The 8,887-nt window shown below is 41.2% G+C and overlaps 1 long non-coding RNA gene across 1 annotated transcript; it reads left to right on the top strand.

The window, feature by feature from the left end:
* The first annotated feature begins 1,171 nt into the window (after positions 1 to 1,171).
* On the top strand, positions 1,172 to 7,546 carry LOC142814723 (uncharacterized). The gene is made up of 3 exons (XR_012895041.1): positions 1,172 to 1,347; positions 4,088 to 4,344; positions 6,912 to 7,546. It is a non-coding gene; the product is annotated as an uncharacterized LOC142814723 (long non-coding RNA).
* The last annotated feature ends 1,341 nt before the right edge of the window (positions 7,547 to 8,887 follow it).

The raw sequence follows: 8,887 nt of genomic DNA, 5'->3' as shown, positions 1-8,887 counted from the left end.
CGACACCCTAAGCACACCCTTTGAGCACCCTATTCGCGTCTCAGCACCCTACAAGTGGAACCTAAAGGGTGAACACATCAAAAGGGTGAAAACTAGGGTGCGAAAAGAGTGCAACAACTAATGGGTGCTGATGAGCACCCATTAGGGTGCACAGTCGCCGACAAAGCTTTGTGGGTAACGTGGTCATAGAGCATAACCAACAGCTTTTAGATGTCTAGTGGTTAGACACCATGGTCTCATTAATAGCCCCACCGCAGTAACTGATATCTGAATAGCGATAGTGCCCGGCTGAACGTAAGTTCTGCACTGGTTCTTGCATTCTTGCTGCCTCTTTCTCGTCGCCTCACGGCCGGCGCTGACCAAGCCATGCGCCACAAGCTCACTAGCCAATGGCGGAGTACGCAGCTTGTAGAGCTACAACAGGATTGTGACTTACACATAGCCTCGTTTGCGCTTAACACTGAAAACAAAGCTTCGTACATGACAGTATATATAAATCATATATTTGTGCATGCAAATAAATACAAACCAACAAGACCGTGGTAGATAAAACAGTTTTTGTGTTGTACAAATATTTGTTAACCTTACAATGTATCAGTTGACACGTGTTACCAATTTTTATGGCAGGCTATGGACTTTGACGTTCTAATATTATAACAATAAAGAAACGTTTTCTTGATTTTGTTCATAGAAATATTCTTCAAAGCAAGTTAAAATGAGCCTTGACTAAAACATTTTCCTAAAGAAAATTCACTAAAGACAGCTAAAATATTGTTTGCCAACTAATACACTTATTTTGATGTGACAAATTTTGCTTGCTGCCTGTACTTTGTACTAATATACAACCGCTTTGACACTGTTTTTAACAGCTAGCTTAACCACTCAACCAATGTACAGATGTTAACAAGGTATCGGTATAAGAAATACACAAGCAAGCAAACGTTTCAAATTTCGCGCGCTCTTTCACATTTCAAATTTTGCGCAACTACGCGTAATGTGATTTTGTCATTTTCAAAGGTAAAAAAGATTCTATGCAATACGCACTAGCGTATCTTCTATCTTCACTATTTGTTACTTAAAACTTAAGCAGAAATAATCTATTTACTTATCATATAAAAAGTTATGTGCGCAAATGCGGATCGGTGGCGTCAGCAGGACAGAAATGGCGGTATCTTCCTAGAGGCCGCAACGGCCGTGGGCCGAGCGTTTAAAGTCGATTTTTTATGTTGTTCAAAGTGTGCTTGCGCTGTCTTTCGTGTTCTGTCGGTGCTGCTTGTTACGAAGATGCACTATACTCAAGAGAGGACCGGCTGCTTTGTACCGTCGAGCGCTCGCCAAACTGAAAAGGTAGGTGGATGTTTCTGCTGTCGACGCTTTGTTTTTTGCTTCTCCGGCCAGGCCGCGGCGTGCCCGATCCAGGCTGTTATGCTCCTCCCGCGGTTAACACCGAAAGCGCTATAGTATAATAACGTTGTGAACTAAGGTTTTTCTAGCTGGTAGACGATAAGTGAGTTTTTATTAACGTAGCGAGCCTGCTGGCGTGTCTGATTTCATTAGGCTCAAGTCTAAGCTCAGGGACGTTTCGCGCGGATTAATTTTTTCTGTGGGGAAGGAGGTTAAAGCAATGTGCGCTGTGATGCTGTGAGTCGGCGGGCGATGCTCTTCACGCTATGAATCACTATATTTTTGCAATGCCGTTGGACGCCGTTCGGGGACGGCGCATGGAAGCCGTAAGCGTCGTCTCCGTGTCGCGTGCGTTGGAGTATTCCGGTGATTCGCGTTGAATTAGATCTTTCCGTATTTAATTTAGAAGAATGGACTTTCCGTATTTAATTTAGAAGAATGAAGAAGAATAACGTGGTGTCCGCGTTGGTATTTACGCGGCCTTGTTCGTTTTCTGTGCCAAAGAAATACATGAAGAAAGTTTTATATGTTACTCGTCCTCTTTTCAACAGCTACATGATCATTAAATGTGTGTGACTACTATAAGGTAGATGTGTTTTCCTGTGTGACCAAATGTGTTTGCATCCACCGGGCACGTATAATATTAAATTACCATGATATTCAGCTTAATTAAGTGTGCGTAAACTTGACACAGCGTGCTGTAGGTGCGGTTCTCAAAGCGTGCAATTACGCCTGGGTCAATACATTTTCTCTATGAGTGACCGAATAGCCGTACCTTAGCTGTGCAAGCGCTAGGTTGAGCAGCAGTTCACTCGTTCGAGTGCAATTTTGGTGGTACTGCTTGTTCCCCCCTGCTCACATATCATTGCATTCTTCTGGTTTGTAAATGAATTGTGGGCGCTGCAGCCCGCTTTAGAGTTAAAACTTCGCCGAATACCTATACGTCTACAAAAATTCTAAAACTAAGTTATACCAAAGCTTCCAATGACACTTTCGAATACAAGTGTAATGCTTTATCTGATATCATAAATTCTTTATGACCTCGCTGCAGATTTACAAGTGACCTGTGATATGTGCAGTGTATGAATGCCTAATTTATTGCTCAAAACACAATAAGGTTATACATCACAGTATGCGTGCATATGTTGCTGCTGACATGCAAACTTAGACATTGTATTTATCTAAGAATGAACAAATCTAAACTGCCGTTTTTTGAAGATGTACGCATCAGACCAATTGAATATCAAAAATAATGTTCACCAAGTGATTGTTGTTTACTGCCTTGCACCAACGTCACTAAAATCACCTTGGTACTTAGACCACATGGTAGGATGCAAGATTCATGACGTCGTATTGAATGTTAATGTCACATGATATGAAAGGTAAATTGTTATTAGCATACAGAGGCCAATAACGTTATTGTCTCATCGTTATCATAATGAAGCAGGTTAGGCAATATGTGATCCTGCTGCCTTTACGTCATGTTGGGAAACCATTACGTTATGTAGCTATCTGCAGTGTCTGAGATCCTGGTTGCCGGTCAATATTGCAGAAGCTTGCCTGCTTCATTGTGATGGCATGGGGTTCAAGATTGATGTTTTGTCTTAGCGTTTCCACTTTTCCTCCCCTATGGTCATTAGACAGCTTGTGCTGTTTGATTAGAAGTGAGGAGTAGTGTCTTTTTAGCCAACCAGAACAATTTAGATCAATGATCACTATGAAGCAGCACACAATATTCATTTAGTGAACTCAATTTCAGGCAAATTATAAACGTCCGAATGTTAGCCGTTTGAAGGAAGCTTTATTCGTTGAACTCATGAGAATAAATGGTAGAGAAGGAAAGGCAGGGAGGTTAGCCAGACCAGCAAAGACGGTCTATCACCCTACACGGGGGAACAGGGAGATTGAAGTCCTGTTGGGGTGGTCTGGTCGCTAAGGTACTCGGTTTCTAACCCGAAGGTCGCAGGATGATATTCCGGCCTTGCTGGCTGCTTTTTCGATAAAGGTGAAAATGCTGTAGGCCTGTGTTCTCAGATTTGTGTGCACGTTAAAGAACCCCAGGTGGTCGAAATTTCTGGAGCCCTCCACTACCTTGGTAAAAAATTCATGTGTCAGTATTGCTTTAACTTTATGCTTTATCTGCAGTGGATGCATATGCGAATACGGACATGTATATGTAATGGTATTGCAATTTTACGGAATAAAATATTCATATGGTGCATATTGCATGGCATTTACTTAAGAAACGCATCACATGGGTATCATAACTACAGAAATGCAAATGTGCCTCTATGGATGCACTCGTGCATATATTTGGTCAGCCACAAGAAAAGAATTTATTGATTGCAGGCAGCAGCATTACTCAGGCATGTTTATCTCTTAATTACGTGCAGTCGATACAGCTAAAAGGGGGTGTCTTCATCTAAAAGTTCTAACTTCATCTTCGTGCATGAGTGAGCTATAAAAGTGAATGAAAATTCACATGTATGACATCGACATGAAAAGCTCTGCAGCAGCATGTTTTTCGTTGTATTTATACTGCAGCATGCCCTTTTTGTATTTCTCAGTTGCGTGCCACTAAATATATGTTGGCCATGCGTTTCTAGCCATTCACTGCAATTCGGCAAGCAGCGCATGCAGTCTAGACAAACCTCACTAAAATAATTTTTTTGCACTAGTGCAGAAATTCTTCGGCACGGTCTGTCATTTCATTTGAGTGAGGCTGCTCAAGGAAATTTCCTGACAAGGTCAAGGAGCCCAAGCACCAGAGAACTCTGAACCATTCTTTCAAGCATCAGCTCTGTTCAACCTGCTTATGCGCTGTGCCTCACCAAGCTACTGGGACGCTGCCTACTTATATGAAGTGCTCTTCATATTCTCCTCAGTTTGGCAGCAGTGTGTGTGGTCTTCACAGTGCTTGCCAAAATCATTATTGCACAGGTGAGACACTTATTTCCTGCTTTAATTGTGTTAGTATTACTGCATGCACTCCTGCCAAGCAAGAGTACTAATGTTTCCTGTGAATTGTTTGTCATGGTAAACAGGGGATTTCAAGCACAAAATTCATACTGAACTTTCGTCCTTCAAGAAGTGTGGAATGAAGGTGGTGACAGTGTCAACGCGCTCTCTTTAGAAATAAAGGCTTTGCATGAAAAGCCTGTCGCACCTTGAAACAGGCACAAAAAACTTCCAGGTGAAAATAAGCAACTTCAGATGAAAATTGAAGAATTTACACTGTATTCAAGGTTGAACTATCCGACATCAAAGGCGTCTCAGATGAGGGTTTTCTTTTGACGCTGTCCGAAATTTTTGGGAGATGATGGAAAAACCATTACTCGTGATGATATTGACACTGCAGACAGAGTAGGAACAAAGAAGCCTAGTTTGAAAAAAAATAGTAGTGCATTATGAACGATGTTACAAATGAAATGTTCTGGATAAGACAAAAAACTTACGTCTGTCTACAGTGGCCTTTCCTTTTAAATAAAGTAGTCCTATTTATGTCAACGAACACTTGACAAGACAAGGTAAGCAGTTAGTGAGAGCACGAATGCAAAAAAAAAACAAGTTGGATGGAGGTACATTTGGATGCAAAGCACAAAATTTATAGCAAAAAAAAATTGGAAACATTAGCAATTTTAAAGACTGCCTTCTTAAAAGATCTGGCAAAACGCTGTGTTGATGCCTTCAGAGCCACACTTTTCTTGAGCTTGCAATGTCAGTAAACTATGACTGACATGGCAGAATTTTGATACCTAGATAGTGAAAAATTGATACCTAGATAGTGAAAAAGGCCACCAGCTATCTTCAATGCCTTTACCTTAAATACTCTTAGCATTATAAATAAGACTAGTAGCCTGTGTCTCTATTTCGATGACATGCCGGTAAAGTTTGATGCCATTCTTTTGACATAATCCTTGCATTTTTTGTGCGATATAGCCCACCAAAAATACCAGGGTACAATTATCATGGCATTGTGTAGTTCATGAAATGGGGAAATGGAATAGCGCTGTACATCTAACGTTAATTTTTGGCCGATGTCAATAGACTTCTGTGTGTTAAGCCCTGTGTTGAGTGTCTAGTAGTCGACTTGGGGGGTTTTGTTTTGCAGCAATTAGCGTGCCTCCATTAGGTCATAAGTAGGAATTTTGAGTTTCTGGAAACTAGGTAACTTGATTTTTCGGTCACAGATGCACAGACGATTTTTCGCTCACAACCAACGGGGCAGACGCCGGCGGCGGGTTTTCTGCGACACGAGCTCTTCAACGCTATCATGTTAAAAAGCTGACATAGGCAGCATTGACCAAATGAATGCAAAGAATAAAGTCAAGTGTCCTAGCAGGAATCCAAACCTAGTATTCTGCTTGGTAATAAAGTATTCTACCACAGAGCCATGCCCGGCCTCGGTTATACTTTCCAAATAGTCTCAAATGTTTGTGTAACATCAACTGCCGTTGCAGTACTGGCTATCAAATTTTATAACTATTACATGTGCACTCCTATGATGCAGCCGTGAGGTCGAGTCAAAGTCAATTGTAGTCAGGCACCATCCTGTGAAGTATTTGTGTAGCAGTGTTGAGGGCTACCATCGTCGCGAGTGCCAGCGCAAACACCAGTGCTTCATACCAGCCTACCACTTCTAGTGTGTTTCTGTTTCTGTTGGCATCGTTACGAAACAGCAAATAACTGCTAATGTTATCAAAGGTGTGACATCTCCCCATAATAAATGAAACATATGCGGCTGTTTAACATATGTGTGTGCGAGAATTTGTACTTATATTGAGCTCCACTTCATAAGATCGCTCAACAAAAAAATTAAAATACATGTTATGCGTGTTTCGCATAACATCGATTCCCAAAGTATGTGGGGTCTGCCAAATTTTCAGCATCAATTTTGTAACCTAAATTTTACCATAAACAATTATTTATTGAACATGAACAGCTGGACTGCAACATAATAAGTTTAAGGTATTAGGAAAACTGAATATGTTCATGACTACAGCATACCTAACAGGCAAATACTAGTACTACATACATGACACACTATTGTAGAGCTAGACTAGAATATTGCTTATTGGCACTTTACAATTCTTTAAAAACCCTAATTAACTTCAGTGCCTTATTCGATTTGTTCAAATCGGATGTGCGCAATCACTTGATGAATAGCTTTTTTACTCAAACCTAACTCATGTTTCACGTGTGCATCATGCTGAATCATTGCTCAGATGTTTCTTGTGTATAAATTTCCTTTCTACTATGCTGTTTGTTTTTTATGTGAAATCTGTTGTACGTGCTACCCTCTGTAGGCCCACAGGTACTGTCAAGTTGTTTACAGTTTTTTGCCTGGGGGACCTCCAACAAGCATGTTTTCCGTTGAAAACAAAGCGAATTTTGATGCTGACTTCTACTCACATCGAACTAAGAACACTCCAGCATGACAATGCCTATTGTATCTTGGACAGTCTGTCTTGTGAAACTCTTAGTGATTACTTCTGTCTTTATTTTAGGCTTCCGGGTGCGGATGTGCTGTAGAGAAGGAGCGCCCTGACCACACTTTTGTAAAAGGAATCAAAGTCGCCTGGGCAGCTGAAGATGGATTGTGCAAGTGTTTGAATGATCACATTATATTAATCCAACACCACCTGCATTACTTTGCCAATATTTGTGATTTTGTAACACACAAGTTTAGAAACACACACACATATATAAAAGGAGAGCTGTAAATAGGCCTTGAGCAAGTTTGTAGTCAAGGCTTTTAGCATGATGACCAAAGCATGTTATATAAGCCCACATGTTTTACCACACACCTACTCTCCTATCTATTTTCTTTTTCAATTTTGTGGGCACTGGCAAAACCCTCAATAAGCGCCTTTGGACTGCTGGTGCCTCTAACTTATATTTGGTTGTTCTAAATCATTTATTTGTTACCTACTATGCAAGGAAGAAAGTCAGAATGTTAAAAGAAGTCTCGTCACAAAAAAGATGTCTACTCGTAAGAAAAAAGATTTGAAAAAACAGAAGATTGATCCTCACTCACAAAGATCTCACCATTACAATCGATGCAGAAGGTCATAGCTCATGTTTACTATTGTCAATCTTTTTCGGTTGTATGCTATGTACAATAAAATAGTGACTATTGGCATCATGTTACTTTATTTGTCATAAATTTTTGTTGGGGCCTAATATCTTGCATTCTCACATGCATAAAAGCTCACGTCTGCTACACATAATTTAAGAGAGCGCAATGTGGTAAGGTTCTGTATTTAGTGCATATTATCTGTGTGTCTTTCAAAGTGAGTATATGGCATTTGAAATAATCGCCAGTATTCGAAACTTGTGAATTTTTAATTTGCAGGCATGCATGTCTGTATGATGACCAAGCATCCATAAATTGTGCATGCATGTGTGCAGCAAGGGGCCTTGAATAGATTACATTCATTCTGGACCAAAAATGGGTAGCACAGGCCATATACGCACTCTGGGATCAATTTCATGATTATTAAAACACACATATTTATTCAATATAGCTTGCTTTAAGGTATATATTTACATATTGTCTACTTCCACCTTGAACATTGCACCATGCATCCAGCACTCTGCCGAGCGCTTCTCGAGGGCACTTTGGTAACTAGTACACAAACGTACAGACAGCTGTAAGTGGGCCTCCACTTTGTTGACTGCTGGAGAACAACGGCTTCGCCAAATCACACTTCCTTTGTGGTGAAGCTAACTTTGCTCTTGCAACAGTACCAGCTTATCTTAAATTCGACACTGTTCTTTAGAAGTGCAGCTTGTTCTATTCAGAGCAGCCAAAAACGAAAACATGAGGAACAGCACCTGGACAGGGTAAGGCACAATTGCAGCACTTCTCGATAACAGTGCCGGATTCTCTATTTGCCTACACATAGAGAAAGCAAAACACTGGAGCCAACTTACCAGTAGCTTCACTGCAGAGACACTGTGTTTTAAAAGACGATGATGCAAAAGCCCCACCTAGAGCTGTCACGGTGTTTCAGTGCTAGTTTCATAAGCGCCTGCGGAAGGCACTCTGTGGAGGGCCGGCCGCGTGCATGGTGCACGTGTTCAGGGTGGAATGGACGACTTAGTACAGGTGTTCAAGTACTAACAAACTGTATGTGGGCTGTCACTCAGCATGGCCTCCAGAGTATACAGCAATCTGCATTTTTAGCCATCTCCAGCGTCAATCCTAGATTTGGCCCACTGGTACGTCGATGTGGAGCACCCTTCCAGCACCCATTTGAAAGGGTGTTATGACATCACAGCACCTTTTTTTAAAGGGTGCACTCATTACACCCTTGAAAATTTTTGCTCTGCACCCTTTCCTTAAGGGTGCTGAGCTCTGCACCCTTTCTCAGCACCCTTTTTTGAACACCCAATAGGGAGCAAAGGGTGTTCGTCTGGCGACAAGCTCATTTACACCCTTAAGGGTCAGAATTGGTTTAGTGTGTAACGAGGCTGCACA

This window comes from Rhipicephalus microplus, chromosome 4 (genome assembly GCF_043290135.1).
Source record: "Rhipicephalus microplus isolate Deutch F79 chromosome 4, USDA_Rmic, whole genome shotgun sequence".
Taxonomy (NCBI): Eukaryota; Metazoa; Arthropoda; class Arachnida; order Ixodida; family Ixodidae; genus Rhipicephalus; species Rhipicephalus microplus.
The sequence above is the reverse complement of the archived record's forward strand: the minus strand, read 5'-3'. Positions and strand labels throughout refer to the sequence as shown.